At 30.9% G+C, this 21,370-nt stretch overlaps 2 non-coding genes across 2 annotated transcripts; both read left to right on the forward strand.

Annotated features, from left to right (window-relative positions):
* Positions 1-9,943: 9,943 nt before the first annotated feature.
* On the forward strand, positions 9,944-10,016 carry TRNAV-UAC (transfer RNA valine (anticodon UAC)). The gene has a single exon. It is a non-coding gene; the product is annotated as a tRNA-Val (tRNA).
* Positions 10,017-10,181: 165 nt separating this feature from the next.
* On the forward strand, positions 10,182-10,254 carry TRNAV-UAC (transfer RNA valine (anticodon UAC)). The gene has a single exon. It is a non-coding gene; the product is annotated as a tRNA-Val (tRNA).
* The last annotated feature ends 11,116 nt before the right edge of the window (positions 10,255-21,370 follow it).

Below are 21,370 nucleotides of genomic sequence, written 5' to 3' on the forward strand. Positions count from 1 at the left end.
GTAAAATGTGTAACCTAAACCCCTTTCAAACAAGCAATGGTGAATTGTTCCTCCTATTTTCATTCTTTAGGGTTTGACCCTAATCAATGACACTTTCTCATTTTTTAAGGTTAACCCCTTTCTTATGTATTATTCTTTCTCTGTATAGAAAAAAAAAAAGATTAAACTTTTTCAATTCATAATTCATTATTTTGTTTAACCAGCAATTAAGGCATTAATATTTTGGGAAAAAAAGTTAAACCTTTTCCAAATCACAATTTCTCACTTTTTTTAATGTTTTTTCCCAGTTATATGAATTTCAATTTACTCCACTAGATAAGTTGATAGGTTAAGTCAGTAAGATCTTCCTTCAATTAGATGAAATAGGTAAAATTTCACTCCACATGCACGATCTGCTATATATTTTAAATGGAAATAGTAACATTTATATCATTGATACACCTAATTTGTTATAGCTAACATTTTCTTTGTTTGTAGTGTTCCTGGTCAACAAAAGGACCCATTATGGTTTTTGAAAAAAATATGGATTCAATTATTATTACTTTTTTGGTAACAAGGGTTTTTAAATACTTTTTATGTGTCTACACACTCTGCATTGTCTTCTTGTTCACAAAAATTACGTGGTATGTTGTAAAAATTCTCATTTCTTTGGTTTAGGTTGTTGTTGGTCTACAAAAGAAGGCATTTTATTTTTGAAAAAGAAAATACAAATTGAATTATTATTATTATCATTATTATTAAAATAGAATATTTACGTTGGACAAACAATAAAAGAAGGGTGAATTGGTTTCTTAATAAAATTGTGCTTTAAAATTTTCCCTTAAAAATCAAAGTTCAATTAAAATAACTTTCTTTTATTTTAATAATAATAATAATAATAATAATAAAATAAAAAGTAGGGAAGAAAAAATTGCACAAGTTATTTTATACGGGTTTGGATCAAAAGATACTACATCCAATTGTTAATCATTCTTAAATGAGGGATTAACTAAATACTAAAAATAAACTGAAATTACAAACACTAATGAAATAAACAGTTTAGGAAAGAACACACCTCTATTAAAGAACCACTAGAGATTAAAAACACTGATAAGTCCCTTCTCTTTACAATTTTTCTTGGATTTTTGTATTGTTTTGGGTAGATCTAAGTTGTTAAATAAGAGCTCTTAGCATATATTTAGTTTAATTAGCTTTTTAGACTATTTTTGTGAAATTAGCTTAATTAGACCTTTCTAGTGCATTTTTAGTGTAAGTTCTAGAATTGCTCTTAAAATAGTTTAGTGATCTAGAAGGTTAGTTTAGATTACAAAATATTAGATATGTTTATAGCATTTTAGTTCAAATAAGTAGAGTTAGTAGTAGCCATAATAGTATAATAGGTAGTATAGAGTAGAATAAGTTTTCTTAGTTAGCTTTATTAGTCTAGTTGGTTTAGATTTGTGTTTGTGTGCAATTTAGAGGTTGTGTTCAATTTAGAGTCAGAGTTAAAGCAAATTAGTAATGTGTCTAGTGTAGTTTTCGTGCTTAAATGAAATATAACATAGTAGGATTGTCTAGTTAGTGTCGTTAGGTAGAGTCTTTAGCTTGACTAACCGTAATTGAGTTTTGTAAAGTCTAAATGCAGCCAAAAGATGCAAGGATACCACTGAGGTGATGATTGAAAGCAACCAAAGCATCCAAATTTGCCAAGTCTCATCAAATTATGTAGAGTTGACTTTTTCATCAGAGTTGATCAAAGAGTTGACAAATAATTGACTTTTTGCATTTGAGCTCTAAATGATATGGCAGTTGGGAGAAGCTAGAGAAGAATTAAATACACTTGTGCTGACCTTGAAAGGACAAAGAAAGGATCAAGAGTTGCATTCAAACTCTAATTCTAATTGGCACTTGCTCGGTTGACTAGTGTACTTGTATTTTATGGTTGAGTTTCAATTTACTAATTCTGACTTGATTTCATTGGTTTTGAATGCAATGAGGAGTGTATACTGAGGTGTTGGAGTTGATCCTAAAAGAGGTTGTTAAGTTGGATGAACCATCATGAAGTGATCAAAAGGATGCCACACAAGCTTAGCATAAGGAGAGCTTTTTGAGAAGTGAAGTTGCAACTACTATGAGTCAGTTGGCTTTACTACTCCCTATATCAGGTTAAGGAGACAAAAGAGAAGCATTTTGGTAGAGTATCAAAATATCATTGATAACAATCATATATTTTGGCTTATTGCCGAATACATCTATTAAACTATAATTACATAATATAATTCTAGCCCATAGTTTAATTCTTCTTTCACTTCTTTGTTCTTAATTTTCCCATTAACCTTCTGTTTGGTGGGGGTTTTTGATTATATTTAACAACCACACCTAAACTCATTCAAATCAAACACTCACTTCTAATTATGAACATTGCCCTTGCCTCCTTCTTGGTAACCTCTTCCTACCAAATAATTCACTCATTGAAACTCAAAAAATTTATCTTATTTTCATACTATGTAACTTTAATTGTGTCGATGTTGAGCTTTTTGTTCTAATCCCAACAAGTCTACTAGATCAGTTGTGCTAAACAAGTGTCACATCCACAAGAGTTTGTTTAAATATTCCAATAATCTAAGATTTGTTCAAACTTTCATTGAAACAATGCTTTGATTGATTATAATGAATACAAACATAAATACTAGTTGAAGTTAAATTAATCTAATGAGATTGAGCGTGTTGAGATTGAACTTTACTAATATTGTTCTATTACATTGTTATTGATTTACTACATATTAAAACCATTATTCAAAGTTCCTAAAAGTACTTGGCTAATTCTAAATCAATTTCTTGACTTTAGAAACTAAGGACTTTATGTAAAACTAATTAAGGATCTTTAGAATTTAGGATTCTCACACGATAAACATAATAGAGCACTAACCTTGATCCATGAGAGATCCTCTGAATATGCGTTCTTCAAATTTGTAATCTTGTGTGCTCTTCAACCACCGTTACCCAATCTATCTCTTTGTCTTTCTTTCTCTTCTCACACGTTCTTGATGGGTTACTGTGAAAAGAACCTTATGGCCAGAGACAGAACCCCAATTCCTTTTATAAACCAACGTCCATCAAGTTGGTTTTTATTTTATCTTTATCTTTATCTTTATTTTATTATCACTTCCCATAATAATAACCAATAAGTCTTTATATTTTATTAAATCACAATTGGGCCCATCATAATATTTCAAATGAGTCACTAATAGAATTAATTCGTCAATTAATTCTAGCATTCTCCCACTTGACTCATATGATGTCATAACATTATGTGATTTAATACATAAACATAATGTGCATTAAAAGACCTTGCATAAATTGGTTCCATCATTATTCATAATTAAAGATACGGAAATAATAAGAGTCATGGCGGTCACACATCATTTGATCGACATGATCCTTTCCATGTACTACTATATCATCCCTTTCTCCTTAATATGACCTTAAAAATGAGAAGTCCATAATGGGTTCAAACATAATGTCATTTTACAAAGCAATAACATAACATAATTTGTTTTCTTCATCATAATTTGCATGCATAAACATAAAGAAGAAAACACAGATTTCAGAAATTTATACATTAGGGAGCTCAGAGTGTCACATAAACAATCAAAACATTAACATTCAACATCACTAGTAGACATAATGCCCATATTCTTTACATGACCAGCATACAATTTGGGCGGTAACCCTTTTGTTAAAGGGTCAGCAATCATAAGATCTATGCTAATATGTTCTATTGACACTTTACGTTTCTGAACTTCTTCTTTAACGACAAAGTATTTCAACTCCACATGTTTAGCACCTTTAGAATACTTGTCGTTTTTAGAAAAGAAGACTGCTGCAGAATTATCACAATAAATTTTCAGCAGCTTGGAAATACTATCGACTACTCCAAGTCCTGAAATAAAGTTCTGCAACCAATTAGCCTGAACTGTGGCCTCAAAGCATGCCACAAATTCAGCTTCCATGGTGGATGCAGCAATGACGAGCTTCACACTTTTCCATGAAATTGCTCCTCCGGCTAAAAGATACACATAACCAAATGTAGACTTTCTTGTATCCACACAGCCGGCATAGTTTGAATCTGTATAACCTATCACCTCAAGGTGATTAGATTTTGTATAAGTAAGCATGTGATTCTTTGTTCCTTGTAGGTATCTTAAAACTTTCTTTGCAGCTTTCCAATGCTCCAGACCTGGATTACTTTGGTATCTACCAAGCATACCAACTGCAAAACTAATATCTGGCCTCGTACAGGTTTGAGCATACATCAAACTCCCAACAACAGATGCATAAGGGATATTTTCCATTTGTTTCCGGTCCAAATCATTCTTTGGACATTGCATGAGACTAAACTTGTCTCCTTTCTGTATTGGAACAGGAGATGCTAAACATTTATCCATTCTGAATCTCTCTAAAACTTTATTAATATATGCATTCTGAGACAAACCTAACAGTCCTTGTGATCTGTCACAGAATATTTCTATTCCCATCACATAGTATGCCTCACCCATATCTTTCATTTCAAAGTTATTAGAGAGAAACCTCTTAGTCTCAATTAATAGACCAAGATCATTAGTCGCAAGCAAAATATCATCAACATACAGAATCAAAAATATAAACTTACTCCCACTGACCTTCAGATATATACACCGATCAACAGTGTTTTCTTTAAATCCAAAGGACACAATATTATCATTGAACTTAAGATACCATTGTCGAGAAGCTTGTTTAAGTCCATATATCGATCTCTTAAGTTTACATACCATGTGCTCCTTTCCTTCTTCAGCGAACCCCACCGGTTGGTCCATATAGACATCCTCTTCTAAATCCCCATTCAGAAAAGCAGTTTTAACATCTATTTGATGTAACTCAAGATCATAATAAGCTACTAATGCCATGATAATTCTAAAAGAATCTTTCTTAGAAACAGGAGAAAATGTTTCCTTATAGTCAATGTCATCCTTCTGAGTAAAACCTTTGGCAACAAGACGAGCCTTGTAACGTTCAATATTTCCTTGAGAGTCACGCTTAGTCTTAAAGACCCATTTACACCTAACTCTCTTGCATCCTTTTGGCAATTCCACAAGGTCCCATACGTCATTATATGCCATTGATTTAAGCTCATCTTTCATGGCATCTAGCCACTTATCAGAATTATCACCATTAATGGCTTCTGAAAAAGAAATTGGATCATTATCAATACTTAAGTCATTTTCTAACTCTTGTAGATAAACCACATAGTCATTCGAAATAGCATACTTTCTATCTCTGTGAGATCTTCTTAATACTATTTCTTGTGGTTGTTCTACTATTGGTTCATTCAGGATCATTAATTTGTTGTTCTTCTTGATTGTTGTGAGTTTCTACAACATGTGGAACAACAACTCTTGATAAAGAAGTACTAGTTATAGGAACTTGTACTCTAACTTCCTTAATCTCCACATTTTGTGAAGCTTCACTCCCACTAGTTTCACCATCTCAATGAACCGAGCATTTCCAGTTTCAACGATTCTTGTACTATGGGTAGGACAGTAAAACATATACCCTTTTGATTTTTCTGGATAACCAATGAAAAATCCACTGGTTGTTCTTTCATCCAGATTCTTTTCTTGCAGATTGTATATTCTTACTTCTGCTTGACAACCCCAAACATGCAGGTGTCTCAAACTGGGTTTCCTATTCGTCCATAACTCAAAAGGAGTCTTTTGAACAGCTTTACTAGGAACCCTATTCAATAAATACATGGCAGTCTTTAAAGCATACATCCACAATGATACAGGTAAACATGAATTACTTAACATACTCCTAACCATATCCATTAAGGTTTGATTACGCCTTTCTGATACACCATTTTGTTGTGGTGTGCCTGGCATTGTGTATTGAGCACAAATACCACGTTTCTCAAGGAACTTAGCGAACGGACCAGGGTGTTGTCCACTTTCATCATATCTTTCATAATACTCACCACCTCTATCAGACCTTACGATTTTCACCTTTCTATCTAATTGCCTTTCCACTTCATTTATATAAACTTCCAAGGCATTTACTGACTGAGATTTCTCATGCAGTAGATAGACATGTCCATAACGCAAAAAATCATCAATAAAGGTGATGAAATATTTCTCTTTATTGAAAGAATTTACATCAAACGGACCACATATATCGGTGTGTATGATTTCAAGAAGCTGAGTGCTTCTCGTGGCTCCTTTCTTTGTGTGTTTAGTTTGTTTGCCTTTAATACAATCCACACACACATTCAGATCAGTAAAATCTAAATCCGGAAGGATTTCATTCTTTACTAATCTTTACATTCTTTCTTTGGAAATATGTCCCAAACGTTTATGCCACAAGTAAGCAGATCGTTCATCCACTAAACTACGTTTAGGGCCAACATTGTGATGCAAAGTCATAAGAGTTTCAGCATATAAATTATCCAAATTCAATTTATATACACCATCATGAAGTGTACCAGATCCAATCATAAAAGTATGCTTAAACAAACTAAAACAACCATTCCCAAACTTAAAAGAGTATCCAGCAACATCAAGCTTAGACAAAGAAATTAAATTCCTAGTGATACTAGGTACATAAAAAGTATCCATAAGGTCTAAGTGATATCCAGTGCCGAGGATTAGACGATAAGTCCCGATCGCTTCCACTGGAACTTTCTCTTTATTGCCCATGAAGACAAACTTCTCATTTGGGTTTATGGTTCGGGTTGTAAGAAATCACTGCATCACATCAGAAACATGAGTCGTACATCCAGAATCAATCCACCACGTATTATGGGGAACTTCAGTTAAGTTTGATTCAAAACATACGTAAGCATTATGCTCACCTTTCTTTTCGAACCAAGCTCTACGCTTTATGCAGTCCTTCTGGAAATGTCCAGACTTCCCGCAGAAATGACATTTGTCATTTTTCTTCTGGATTTTGGTTGAAGACTCGTCAATCTTTAGTGATCCTTTACCCTTTCCATGTTTCTTAGCAACTTTCTTTTCAACAGCTCCTTGATTCTTCACATATTGAATAGAGTGGCTTCTTAAGTTCTTTAGTCGGATCTCCTCCTGAACTAGCACACTGTGCAATTCATGCACATTCCACTTGTCTTTCATGGTGTTGTAATTCATCTGGAACGGACCATACTCAGACGGTAATGAGTTCAGAATGAACTGCACGAGAAAACCTTCATCCACTGCCATTCCTAAAGACTTAAGTCTTGCTACGATATTTGTCATCTCGATCACATGCTCATACATAGTACGCGAACCGTCAAACTTCATAGTGGTCAACATACTCATTAGTGTCCCAGCGAGAGACTTATCAATAGTTTGGGAGCGCTCTTCCACAAATTTCATAAATTCTTTTGCGTCATCAGTTTTGAGAAGAGCTGACTTTATATTGCTTGTTATGCTCATTCTCACAAACATTAAGCTAAGTCTGTTTGATCTTGCCCAAGCTTTGTAATGGGCTTTCTCTTCATTGCTACTAGCATCCGTGATAGCAGCCGACTTTTCAACTTGAAGAGCTAGATCAAGATCCAACACACCTAAGTGAAATTGGACTTGCTCACTCCAGTCAGGGAAATTCAACCCATTAAAGATTGGAACAGACGAAGCATGTGAGTGTAAAGATACTAGAATAGAGACTGCAATTAACACATGCCTAATATCAATGCTTTGAGTCATAAAACTAAACGTAAAAACAGATTCAGATATAAAGAATCATTCTATGCATACTAATGTTCTCCTTTGGGAGATCTACTAATACACAAACATAAGCATAATGATGTTAATCACAATATAACATTATTGATAATTAAAATATGCATCAACTAGAATCACCTACTACCTTTGGGTATATAAATAAAACTAGTGATGCATACAAAATTATCTACAATCATGTTCATTAATTATGAGAACAATTAATCAACCTTTGGGCGATCCTTAAATGCCTTATAATTAATGAATTTTAATTAACCCATAAATTTAATTATTCATAATTTAGCATTCATACTATGGGTAATTAAAATAAAAATATTAATAATTTGAAATCATATAAACTTTAAAATTTTGGCCACTTTGGTGACTAACAAAATTTATCATACTTAATTTCAAATAAATAAATAAATACACATACATTTAATTGCTATAAACTTTATATAGCATCCTCATTAATTTTAATTTAACAATAACAAAACATTATTGCAAATTAAAATAAAATTATTAATTATTTATATAAATAAAATAATTAATATTAATTTATTGGTAATGTAAACCAATAAAAAATTACACTTTAATCTTAATAAATAAATTAACATAAACAAATAGAATAGCATAAGAGAGAAGGAATTGGAATTGGCACATACACACAGTAACGGTTTACATCACCGCATTCATTCCTTTATTCCAATTTAAAAAAAAATAACAAAAAATAACAACTTACACACGTTCACATAGTTTTATGCCATTCACTTGCATTCATTCCAAATCCACGTGCACAACAGGAACGATTTTCTTTTTCTTTTTTTTTATTCAATGCCAAAAAAAATATAAAAACATGTTACAGTAAAAACACACAAACAATTCCGATTAATGGCAGCACAATGGGATTCAGTTTCAGTAGTGGAAAACAATTCTCATTTTCAACCATGACATTCACATTCAACTTTTAAAGCAGCGAAAAACTTAAATAACCCTTAAAACTTTAATTAGGGTTCATAAAATTGGAAACAAACATCATAAAAGGAGAATCATAAATCTTACAACATAGGCTCTGATACCACATGTAAAACTAATTAAGGATCTTTAGAATTTAGGATTCTCACACGATAAACATAATAGAGCACTAACATTGATCCATGAGAGATCCTCTGAATATGCGTTCTTCAAATTTGTAATCTTGTGTGCTCTTCAACCACCGTTACCCAATCTATCTCTTTGCCTTTCTTTCTCTTCTCACACGTTCTTGATGGGTTACTGTGAAAAGAACCTTATGGCCAAAGACAGAACCCCAATTCCTTTTATAAAGCAACGTCCATCAAGTTGGTTTTTATTTTATCTTTATCTTTGTTTTATTTTATTATCACTTCCCATAATAATAACCAATAAGTCTTTATATTTTATTAAATCACAATTGAGCCCATCATAATATTTCAAATGAGTCACTAATAGAATTAATTCGTCAATTAATTCTAACACTTTAGACTTAGAGCGATTCCTCAACCCCTAATTAAATGAATCCTTGCATTAAGATCATAACTTTATATTAAGCTAAAATATTTAAATCTGTTTCTAGCATCTAACAACAATAGATAATTAAATTAGACCTTAGATTTAGACTAGTTTTCCAACTCAATCAAAATCAGTGAAATAAGACGAGTGATTAGTTCATCTGGACAAGTAAATATAAATCAAACCATGAACATTGAATAAAACATTTAAATGTATAAATGTTAAAAAAGATGCAACCAATATTCACAAACCAAGAGATGGGTGAGTAGGTTTTTCAAAAATTTAATTATTCTTTTACTTTAAAAATAGTTTTTTAGAACATCTTTAATCAATTGACAAGGTGTATACAAGAATGCATAGTTTGGAACCTTTACAACTATAAATATACTAAATGATGATGAAAGAAAGAGTAAGAAACACCAAGTTTTAGGAAAAACTTAGTAATATGATTATTGAATAGTTTAATTTCATGATAGGTTGGTTGTTGTGGTGTAGTGCTTATCACGTTAGTCTTACACACTAAAGGTCCCCAGTTCGATCGTGGGCAGCAATAATTTACTTGTATTATTTTATTTTTATTTAGTTTAATTTGATAATAAGTTGGTTGGTACTGTTTTGTGTGATTAAATTTTAGTATAAAATTAGTCATATGATTATTAAATAGTTTATTTCATGATAGGTTGGTTGCTGTGGTGTAGTGGTTATCACTTTAGTCTTACACACTAAAGGTCCCCAGTTCAATCCTGGGCAGCAACAAGGATTCTACACATGAGAAAGAATGTTAAGCTTTTAAATAAAATATTTTTTGGACGAGAAAGAATGTTAAGCTTTTAAATAAAATATTTTTTGGACGAGATTAATTGATTATGTTATTAACCTAATCAATTAATTAAATAAATAGTTTAGTTTCATGATAGGTTGGTTGCTGTGGTGTAGTGGTTATCACGTTAGTCTTACACACTAAAGGTCCCCAATTCGATTCTGGGCAGTAACAAGGATTCTACACATGAGAAAGAATGTTAAGCTTTTTCGGACGAGATTAATCGATTATGTTATTAACCTAATCAATTAATTGTATTGCATAATCAAGATTATTAAATAGTTTAGTTTCATGATAGGTTGGTTGCTGTGGATTCTATACATGAGAAGATGGTTCTTCATTTTTAGTGAACAAGTATGCAATAGATCCAAAAGATGTGTTCACCATATGTCTTTAGTAGATTTTTATCAAAGTAGTATGAAATTGCCCCCAATTGAAGACAACTTCCTTGCATGTAATTGATTTGATATGAATTTCCACTTTATTTAAAGTGCTAAAAGATAACATGTATGCAACAACACAATTTGTATTTTTAAAACCATTTTGGTAGTAACAGATTAGTTTTTATGTCCTAAGAAACATATAAAAAGATGCTTTACTCATATCATTATTGAAGCGGTGAATAACTCAAACTTATCTTTACTTGTATAGCCTAACAAGATTATCACATTGAACATTAGACTTTTTATAAACCCTGCAAAAACAAGTAAAATACATCTAGGTACCCATTTTGTGGTTGGGTCCTTTCATGTTAGTAATATAGATGTTGTTTTTAGGCAACAATTTTTTTTTTCCACTTGGAACACCAACATTTTTTAAGAATTTGATGAATGACACTTCTTTAAACAATAGAAGCAAGATACAAAAGTTGTAGTGAATATTTTTTAGGTTGAAAGGAGAATTCTTTGAAATATTTTTGTTTTTGTGAAAAGGAATATCCATATCCATCCATTATACACTTAAGAAGGATATCTAAGTTGGATTTTCCCATTGTAAACTTTGTAAAAGTTTTCTCAAGAAATTCAACTCTGTTTTTCAAGTTCTTGCAGTCTTTACAATAAAAAATTCCAACTTGCAAGGTTAAATTACAATTACAAAAGGACTTTTTATGAATGATGTCCAAATTTTCCAAATTAAAATTCAAATTCGTATTTTCCTCTTCTAATTGATTCAATCTATTTACTAACTCTTTATAATTCATCTTAAGCTTTTTGTTTAAACAATTAAGTTCATTTGCTTCTTTTGTAATTCTTCAAATGTATCTAGAAGCTCATCATACTTTGCTTGAATATTAGAGTTAGAAGTACTTATCTTGCTTTGTTGGGACTCAACATCAATCATGAAGCATGTATTGATATCTTTATTGTTGTTGCTGCTTTTTGAATTGTTACGGTCAGGTTCTTTAATGCCCTCTTGAGCTTTCTCCATGCTTTCCCTCATTTCTTTTGCATTCTCGCATGTAGAAACTTTGTAGAATTCCTCCATTGTGAATGCTGAGGAGATGATGTATCTAGCTCTAACATTATACCACACTTTCTTGTTCTCATCCTCAATCCAAAAGTTGAAGTCTTTTTCAACCTGCACATTATGGTATGCATAGGAATATATGGTCCATTTATCACATCATCCCAAACTCTATTGTAAATAGATTCTAAAAAGATTTTCATTCTTATTTTCCAGAAAGAATAGTTTTCTCTAACAAACAACTTTCTTATTCTCATCCTCAGTCCAAAATTTTATGTCTTTTTCAACCTACACATTGTCAATGGTATGCATAGGAATATATGGTCCATTTATCATAAAATTCTAAACTCCCTTGTAAATATATTCTAAAAAGATTTTCATTCATATTTTCCAGAAAGGATAGTTTTCAACAGCAAACAGTGGTGGTCTATTAATTAAAGCCCCTTCAAAAAGCATTTGTGAAACGTTGGCCATGGTCAGGATCTTTTAATTGATTATATTGCAATTAACCAGCTCTGGTTCCAATTGTTAAAATAGATCCAGCCAATATTGACAAACCAAGAGGGAGTGAATTGGTTTTGCAAAAATTTAGTTCTTCTTTTACTTTAAAAATAGTTTTAAGAACATCTTCAATCAATTGATATGGTGTATACAACTATCAATATACTAAAAGATGATGAAAGAAAAAGCAAGAAACACCAAATTTTATACTGGTTCGATTTTAACAAATCTACATCTAATTTCTAGCAACCTTATCTAGAATCTTCATTAGAATATCAAGAGTTAGGATTACAAGATTCAGTTATGTAAAACCTACACTCTAGATATACAAGAACTTGAAATACACTTCAAGAATTTCAACCAAGGTAATGCTACACACAATTACCTATACCTATCACTTACACAATGAAGGAAATACCAAAAAAAAAACAACAACAACAAAAAGATATGAAACGAATACACTTGTATGATGTGCAATTTTTACATTTCAATCCTAGGCCAAGCAAGGAAACCTTAGAACCAATTCAATATTCTTTGAATCTTGATGGAAACTTGAAAAACAATGATTATCTCTCCAAGAACTCTCAAGTATTTCTTTCTCTCATCTTTAATTGCAAAATTTGTCTCTTCAAAATGAGAAAGAATGTTAAGTTTTTAAACAAAATATTTTACTAACGAGATTAATCGATTATGTTATTAACCTAAGCGATTAATTGTATTGAAAAATCAAGATTTGTTCTCCAAACTTAACCCAATCGATTAGATTAACAACCTAATCAGTTAATATGACAATTTTAACATTTTTAGCCTTTAATACATTTGAAAATGATGTACTTCACGACATAATTATTTAAAATTGATTATGTTGTGATTAAATCAATTTTAAGGATAATTTAGCTTGTATCACAACATATCTAGACACATATTCATATCCTATTAAGATCTACCTATTCTAAACCATTATTTGCATATGAACATCATAAAAAATAACAATTAGATCTTCTTTGACATAGTAAAATCAATAGAAATCAATACCAGTATAGGGAATCATAAGAGTTACATTCAATTTCAACACAAGAGAGTTCAATTTCTCATAATGAAGAATCTGATTACAAGAACTTATAGTTGTTGTACCTCTCACATGTCTCTTACAAGGATATTAAAATAAGTGTAGAGTGTGTCTAAAGAAATCCTAGAGAGAAGCTACAATTTGATTACAAGAAATAAAACATGACTCCAATTTTATTTAGAATTAAAACACAACTTCAACTCTTGTTATTGTGATTACCACCTCGGGTTTCCTCCCATGGAGTGCTTTCTTCTAGCTTAGGCCCCTACTTTAATGGTTAAAACTAGAGGTTTCCTCCTTTAAAGGCTTTCCTCCTTGGTTTAGCACCTAAATCTAGTGCCCAAGGTTTTCTTGCTATGAAGGTTTCTTTTTGTGGCTCAACACTTAACATCATTACTTAGTTGTGAGAGTTGAATTTGAATTTTGTCTTAACTACATTTTAATGCTCAACGAAAATTTCGGAGCTTAAGCTGCTCAGTCTTCAATTCTTGTTAAAATTGTTGCAATTCACACAAAAAAATCATTAGTTTCATACTTATATGATCCTCAGTGCCTTATTCTATAATTTCTAAGCTAAAAAGGGATGATTCACTTCAAGTTACATAAATTACATGCAATTCAAGTGTCAAAAACATATATGAAGTCATGTAAATGACACAGTTATCAACAAAAAAAAAATATGTAACTTTAACGGTAATTGCGGTGAGAAAATTCTACTCTAATTAATATAAAAAAAGTAGTTATAAATTGTATAATTAAATTAATTAACCTATTGCTATATTTGGATATCATTTTATATAAGTATAATGTAAATATAGATACAAATAAAACAACAAAAAAAGGTGCAATTTTATTAGTAATATGTCCATTTTGAAATTGAAAAAAAAAATATATCAAAGTACAAGTAAAATTTGTTCAATACTGAAGATATATGTAAATAATACAAAATAAGAGAACACAAACGGAAATAATTGACACATGTTACACCCATGAATTTCTATGAAAAAAAAAAGTTATTTCATATTTAAATAAAAAGGGAAAAAATTTAAGGGATGTGGCTCTCCCATTAACAGACACATGGCACTCTATAAAACAAGGGTGGCTATCTAATTTTCTGGTATACCATGTGTCTCTTCTCTCTTCTCTACTCCTCTCCTTGTATACCACATGTTTCTCTTCTCTACTTTTCACCTCTCTCTTCTCTACTCTTCTTTCATATTTTTCTTTATGTATAGCATGTGTTTGTCTTATCTACTCTTCGCCTTTTGTACTATTGTTTTCTATTTTTTGTAATTTGTATTGTTTAGTTGTGTTTAATTGTTGTGTATGCCCCTTGAAATTAAGGCATTCAAGTTGAGACAAGGAGTGTGAGTGCATATTTGTTTTGACTTTCCAATTTAAAGTATTAGATCGATTGTTTCATAACTAGATCTAATATGCGCTCTAAAACTGATCTGATATATATATATATATATATATATATATATATATATATATATATATATATATATATATATATATATATATATATATATATATATAAATTGTTCGTGTTATTACAAGAGTGTTTTCACATGCATGGCCAAACCTTTATGAAAACAATGGGTTAATAACAATTTATGCATGATATATCTTGAAGGATTATTTCATGATAAAGATGGTAGGTATATTTGATTGGATGGGAGAAAATTTGAATGGGATAACAAAATATTATGTGTAAGAATACATATGGTAGGGAATGTTGTATTCAATATTCTTTAAAGAAAAATTGAATATATTGAATTAGCCTTATAAAAGTGTTGCATCCAATTGTTACCAATTAAGTTAATATACTAATTTGAAGTTTTAAAGATCTCTTAAGAAAACAAGAAAATTAATACCACAACAAAATTTGAACCCCAACCATGATTGGAGAAGATTGAGTATTTCTTTTAATATACCCAAATCCATGATTGGAGAAGATTGAGTATTTCTTTTAACTTAGTCCTTATTAAACCATGACCAAGACTAGATAAAATCGAGTATACTTTGGACCACAACCATACCAGACTAATTGAGTATTCTTTGAAGCGCATTCATTGCTTGCTAAGACTATATATCATTTAGACTGCAACCCCTCTTGGCTAAAACTAACCATTCTTAGGAACATAGTCACTCTTAGATAAGGTCGACTATTCATTGGACCACAATCATTCATAACTAAAACTAAATATTCTTTGAAACACAATCACTCCTAAGTTAGTCTAGGTATTCGTTGGACTTAAACACTCTTGACTAAAACACTTTGATTACACTAAAAGAGAGATAAAGGTTATGATATAAATGATCTTGAGTTTTTCTCACTAAAAGAGAGATAAAGTTCTAGATAAATACAATATTAAGCACATCTTCTAAATAGTTATGAACATAAACAATTTTCATTATTACAAATAGAAGGATAAGGATTGCTTAATATTACAAGAGATTATTCCCATTCTTGTTACAAGAGTTTTATCAACCTTCATTCTCTGCAGAAATCTTCTTTATATAGAACACAAAAGAATAAAGCAGTTGCAAATCTTTGGAACTTGGTGAACTAAAATGAAGTCCTTCTTCTTCAACTATAATTTGTTCACTATTAGAGCCTAGAGATACATTAAATGCTCTTAACTTAACAATAAATGCATTGGACTTCTTTTCACAACTCCTCTTATACACAACATGTCTTATCAAGCCTAAGATAGGTAGTTTCTTTCCACCTTTGAGTAAAACATAAGACCTGACACAACTAGCTGACTTCGTAACAATGACATCCCCTCTTTTCAAGAAAAATATTTTTAAGGAACGACTTTAAACATGATCTTCAAAGGATCTTGATGTTGACAAAACGTTGTAAAATCTTCTTGTAAGAATGAAGCAAACATTTCCTACAAAAATGAAATAGGCATTTATAAGTGTCATGTGTACCATAAAATGTTGAAGGCTTATGTCTTTAAAATGAATTATACTTATTATCTATCTAAGCAAAAACATATCAGAAAAAGTATACACATTTTTATCTATTCAAACAAAAAACTTATTAAATAAGTTTTTATCTATTCAAGCAAAAAACTTATTAAATGAATTGTACACACTTGCATTTGTTAAAAAAAATAAGTTTACCAAATGAGATATACACACTTCCATTTGTTCAAGTAAAAGCATATTAGACAAAAAATAATAATAATAATAATAATACACTTTTGTCTGTTAGGCTAAACATGACACGAGACATTATTCTTAGAAAACTCTGTTTTTTACTTTTGTTGTTTTAGCACATAATCAAAACTAAATTAAATGGTTTTTTCTAACAATTATAATATAGGAAGTTGAGGTTGGATTACTAATAGCAATTTTTATTAGTCATGTGTCCATATCTGTTGAGAGATTTTGGATCATTATTTGCATCTTGGATTTCACTGTTCTGGAAAGAATGAAGGTACAAATTTCAGTAAAAAAAAAGAGGTATTTATATCAAGGAAAGGGGTTTGTTGAGAAAGTTTGGTGGAACCTACCCTACATATCACCTTCAATTTAGAAAAGAAATGGCTTGAAAGTCAAATTACCAAGTTACAATATCTGTTTAATCCTTTATGAATATTTTTAAAATATTAATGTATATATTTTTACTATGTTATTAGTGTATATATTTAATTAATTATAATGTATTAATTAGTATTTATCCACACATGCACTTAATGAATATTCATTAATGCATCTATTTAATAAATATTAATTAATGCATCTATTTAATAAATATTATACACACAAAAAAAACATTAATATGTTTAAATAGTAGTAAAACATGTATTTAATTAATATAATTAATAAGTGATAAAGAGTTTTTACTTGTAATATTTGTAACTATATATAAAAAGAGATATACCTTTTTTATATCTTCTTTTTGCTTTTTAATTTTACATTTTTAATTAATATTTTTTAAAATTTAAATATCTATTTATAATAAAAAAATTATTTTTTAGTTCAATCGTTTTAGCAATTTTTTTAATTTAAATAATTACTTATTATAAAATAATTATTTACTATTTTTTCATTTTAATAAATATTTTTTAAAATTTAAATAATTAATTATAATAGAGCAGTTGCAAATATTTGGAACCTGGTGAACTAAAATGAAGTCCTTCTTCTTCAACTATAATTTGTCCATCATTAGAGCCTAGAGATACATTAAATGCTCTTAACTTAACAATAAATGCATTGGACTTCTTTGCACAACTCCTCTTATACACAACATGTCTTATCAAGCCTAAGATAGGTAGTTTCTTTCCACCTTTGAGTAAAACAAAAGACCTGACACAGCTAGCTAACTTCGTAACAATGACATCCTCTCTTTTCAAGAAAAATATATTTGAGGAACAACTTTAAACATGATCTTCAAAGGATCTTGACGTTGACAAAACGTTGTAAAATCTTCTAGTAAGAATGAAGCAAACATTTCCTACAAGAATGAAATAGGCATTTATAAGTGTCATGTGTACCATAAAATGCTGAAGGCTTATGTCTTTCAAATGAAATATACTTATTATCTATCTAAGCAAAAGCATATCAGAAAAAGTATTTTATCTATTCAAACAAAAAACTTATTAAATACGTTTTTATCTATTCAAGCAAAAAAATTATTAAATGAATTGTACACACTTGCATTTGTTAAAAAAAATAAGTTTACCAAATGAGATATACACACTTCCATTTGTTCAAGTAAAAGCATATTAGACAAAAAATAATAATAATAATAATAATACACTTTTGTCTGTTAGGCTAAACATGACACGAGACATTATTCTTAGAAAACTCTGTTTTTTACTTTTGTTGTTTTAGCACATAATCAAAACTAAATTAAATGGCATATTGAACTTTTTTCTAACAATTATAATATAGGAAGTTGAGGTTGGATTACTAATAGCAATTATTATTAGTCATGTGTCCATATCTGTTGAGAGATTTTGGATCATTATTTGCATCTTGGATTTCACTGTTCTGGAAAGAATGAAGGTACAAATTTCAGTAAAAAAAAAGAGGTATTTATATCAAGGAAAGGGGTTTTTTGAGAAAGTTTGGTGGAACCTACCCTACATATCACCTTCAATTTAGAAAAGAAATGGCTTGTGTAAGGCCCTTTTTATTTTGCCATCTTAATCTTTAGGGCTGCCCTGCAGCAGTGGGCCTAAAAGGCTGGCCCATGATATAAGTACCCTTCGTGTTGCCCTAATTCAACATTTCATTCACTTTCAGAAAAGATCCAGCCGTCAATCCTTTTCTCCCTCTCACAAAGAGCTCTGCTAGGGTTAGGTTTCTGCCATCTTCAAGCTAGCTCGGAGTTGTCCTCTACTCCATTTCTTCCATTCGCTTCTTGAGCTGTTGTGCTCGTGCGTTCGGTGTCGAGGGAGTGTTGGGTCGTTTGCTAGCTTATTCCAGGTACGGGAAGCTAGGATCCTCTGTTTGTTTGGTGCGAGTATGTTGTTTTGTGTGCTTGGTGATTCTCTTTTGTGTTTACCTGTTGATTTGGATGTATGATACGGTGGGATCGTTGCTTGCGGTATGTCTTTGCATCTGTTGCAGGTGAAAACAGTGGCGGGCACTGATAAACTCGCCTAAGCGAGCTAGTCTCGCCTAAGCGAGATTAACAGAGGTTCGCCTAAGCCTTTTCCTCCACGAATGGTCGCCCAGGCGACCCGCTGTGACTTCTGGGCGAGCAGACAACTCGCTCCAGCGAGATCCCGCGTTGCTTATGCTCTTGTTCTTGTGCTCTCGCCTAGGCGGAGGGGGTGGCTCGCTTGAGCGAGACCCCTCAGCCTGAGCGAGGTGCTGGGCGAGACTGTGCTGTGTTTGAATGTCTATTGGTCCCTGAATGATCTGTTTTGGTTGAGTATGATTGTATGAGGAGTGATCTGTATATAATGGAGCATGAAGTATATTCTTGGCATGATTCATGAATTGTGGATGATGGGTTGGTATGAGACTTAGCATGCAAAATGAATGTGTGGTTTGAAATTTAAGGAACATGGTATTGACATGAGATGAGACCCTAGACTCATGGGATGGTGATGATCAATGGTATGGATTCAAAATGTGATGCGTATGAGGAATAAATCTCATGGATGGGTATGGAATTGTAAACATGCTTTTGATGTTCTCCTAATGTTGTTTTATGAATGTTGGTCCGTGTCAGCGTGTAATTCCTTGGGGTCTCTAGGTGAGATCTCCGGGGTTACGCTTCAGTGGTCGGGACGTAATCCCATGACCCCTGTTAGTGGGTGTCCATGGTGGTGCCCCATCTGTATAACTAGGTAAGGATTCAAGGTAAGGTTGCATCCTGACACTCTGAGGAGCCAGTTAGTCTCACCCAGAGCGGACTGACTCCTGTGGTGAGAGTAGCAGGAGGCCTGAAATCCAGTAAGGGCTAACCTTGTGGTGAGGGAGATTTGATTCATCGTAACACTTGTAACACATAGCTCAGGATCGAGCAGCTCAGGGTCGAACAGAGGTATCCACCACAAGTGCAAGCATCCGCTGAATCCGACCAAGTTATACGTATCCGGATGAGTCGAGTCGAGTCGTAGTGTATTGAATGAAGAGTCATAACATGTTTGGTTGTTATATGGATGTGAGATGATGAAAATATATTTGACTGTATGATGAGTATGTGTTGGCTCTAGCTTACCCGTTTTGTTGCATGGTTGTGTTGTATGTGGCTGTTCTTCCTTGCGATGATCATCAACTTGGTTGATGGGAGCAGATGGGCAAGGTTCTCGTGGTCAGCAAGGGAGTGGTGATTCAGTAGCTTAGCCATCTGGGCTGGAGTCATTTTATCCATGATTTCCTTAGGGCTACGGCCCCTGTATCGTCTTATGATTTCTTACTCTACACACCTTATTAGAATTGTATCTGTTTTATGTTGGCATCGTGGTGTGCCAGGTTGTAGGGGTTGCGTTAAGGACCCCAAGACTACGCTGCTATACTTTATCGCGTGACGTTTCCTTTAATTTCGTTTAATAATTAAATGAGACGTTACAACTTGAAAGTCAAATGACCAAGTTACAATATCTGTTTAATCGTTTATGGATATTTTTAAAATATTAATGTATATATTTTCACTATGTTATTAGTGTGTATATTTAATTAATTATAATGTATTAATTAGTATTTATCCACACATGCACTTAATGAATATTCATTAATGCATCTATTTAATAAATATTAATTAATGCATCTATTTAATAAATATTAAATAATGCATCTATTTAATAAATATTAATTAATGCATCTATTTAATAAATATTATACACAAAAAAACATTAATATGTTTAAATAGTAGTAAAACATGTATTTAATTAATATAATTAATAAGTGATAAAGAGTTTTTACTTGTAGTATTTGTAACTATATATAAAAAGATATACCTTTTTTATATCTTCTTTTTGCTTTTTAATTTTACATTTTTAATTACTATTTTTTAATTTAAATATCTACTTATAATAAAAAAATATTTTTTAGTTTAATTGTTTTGGCAATAATTTTTTAATTTAAATAATTACTTATTATAAAATAATTATTTACTATTTTGTCATTTTAATAAATATTTTTTAAAATTTAAATAATTAATTATAATATTATTTACACAATATTACCTTTAATTTTTTTATTTTAATAATTAAAATTTATTTTATCTATAAAAAATTTATAACTATACATTTTTTATTTTTTTATTTTACTTTTTATATTATTATTTTAAATTTTAAATAATTTATAAATATTTATAAAATATATACCCGTGGCAGCGTATGTGTTTATTTTATTAAAGTATATTTGGGAGTTATTTTATTGAAGTACAAAACCTTAAAAATAATGTACCACATTGAAACCATAAAAAATTAAATAAAGATCGTGAGGTTATTAATATGTAAATTGAAAATATTGGGTATCAGACTTGTGCCCACACAATAATTTCTCTAAACTCTTTGATATTTATTAAATATTTAAAACTTATTTAACTTAATAATGATAGTAATAATAATGACCAGTTTAATAATAACAATAACTAGTGAGAAAAATACGTCATGTAACTTTGTTTTTCTTTAAGAAAATAAATGAAAAATAAGAAAGAAAATATGCAATTAGGATTGAATTTTTATTTTGATTGTATCTTGAGTGTTGAGAGAAAGATAGAGAAAATGCTTGTACTTATGTAAAAATATGCAATGAAATGACATTTTTACT

The sequence above is a fragment of the Vigna unguiculata genome, chromosome 1 (genome assembly GCF_037176805.1).
Source record: "Vigna unguiculata cultivar grain cowpea cultivar isolate G323 ecotype 2 chromosome 1, ASM3717680v1, whole genome shotgun sequence".
Classification (NCBI taxonomy): domain Eukaryota; kingdom Viridiplantae; phylum Streptophyta; class Magnoliopsida; order Fabales; family Fabaceae; genus Vigna; species Vigna unguiculata.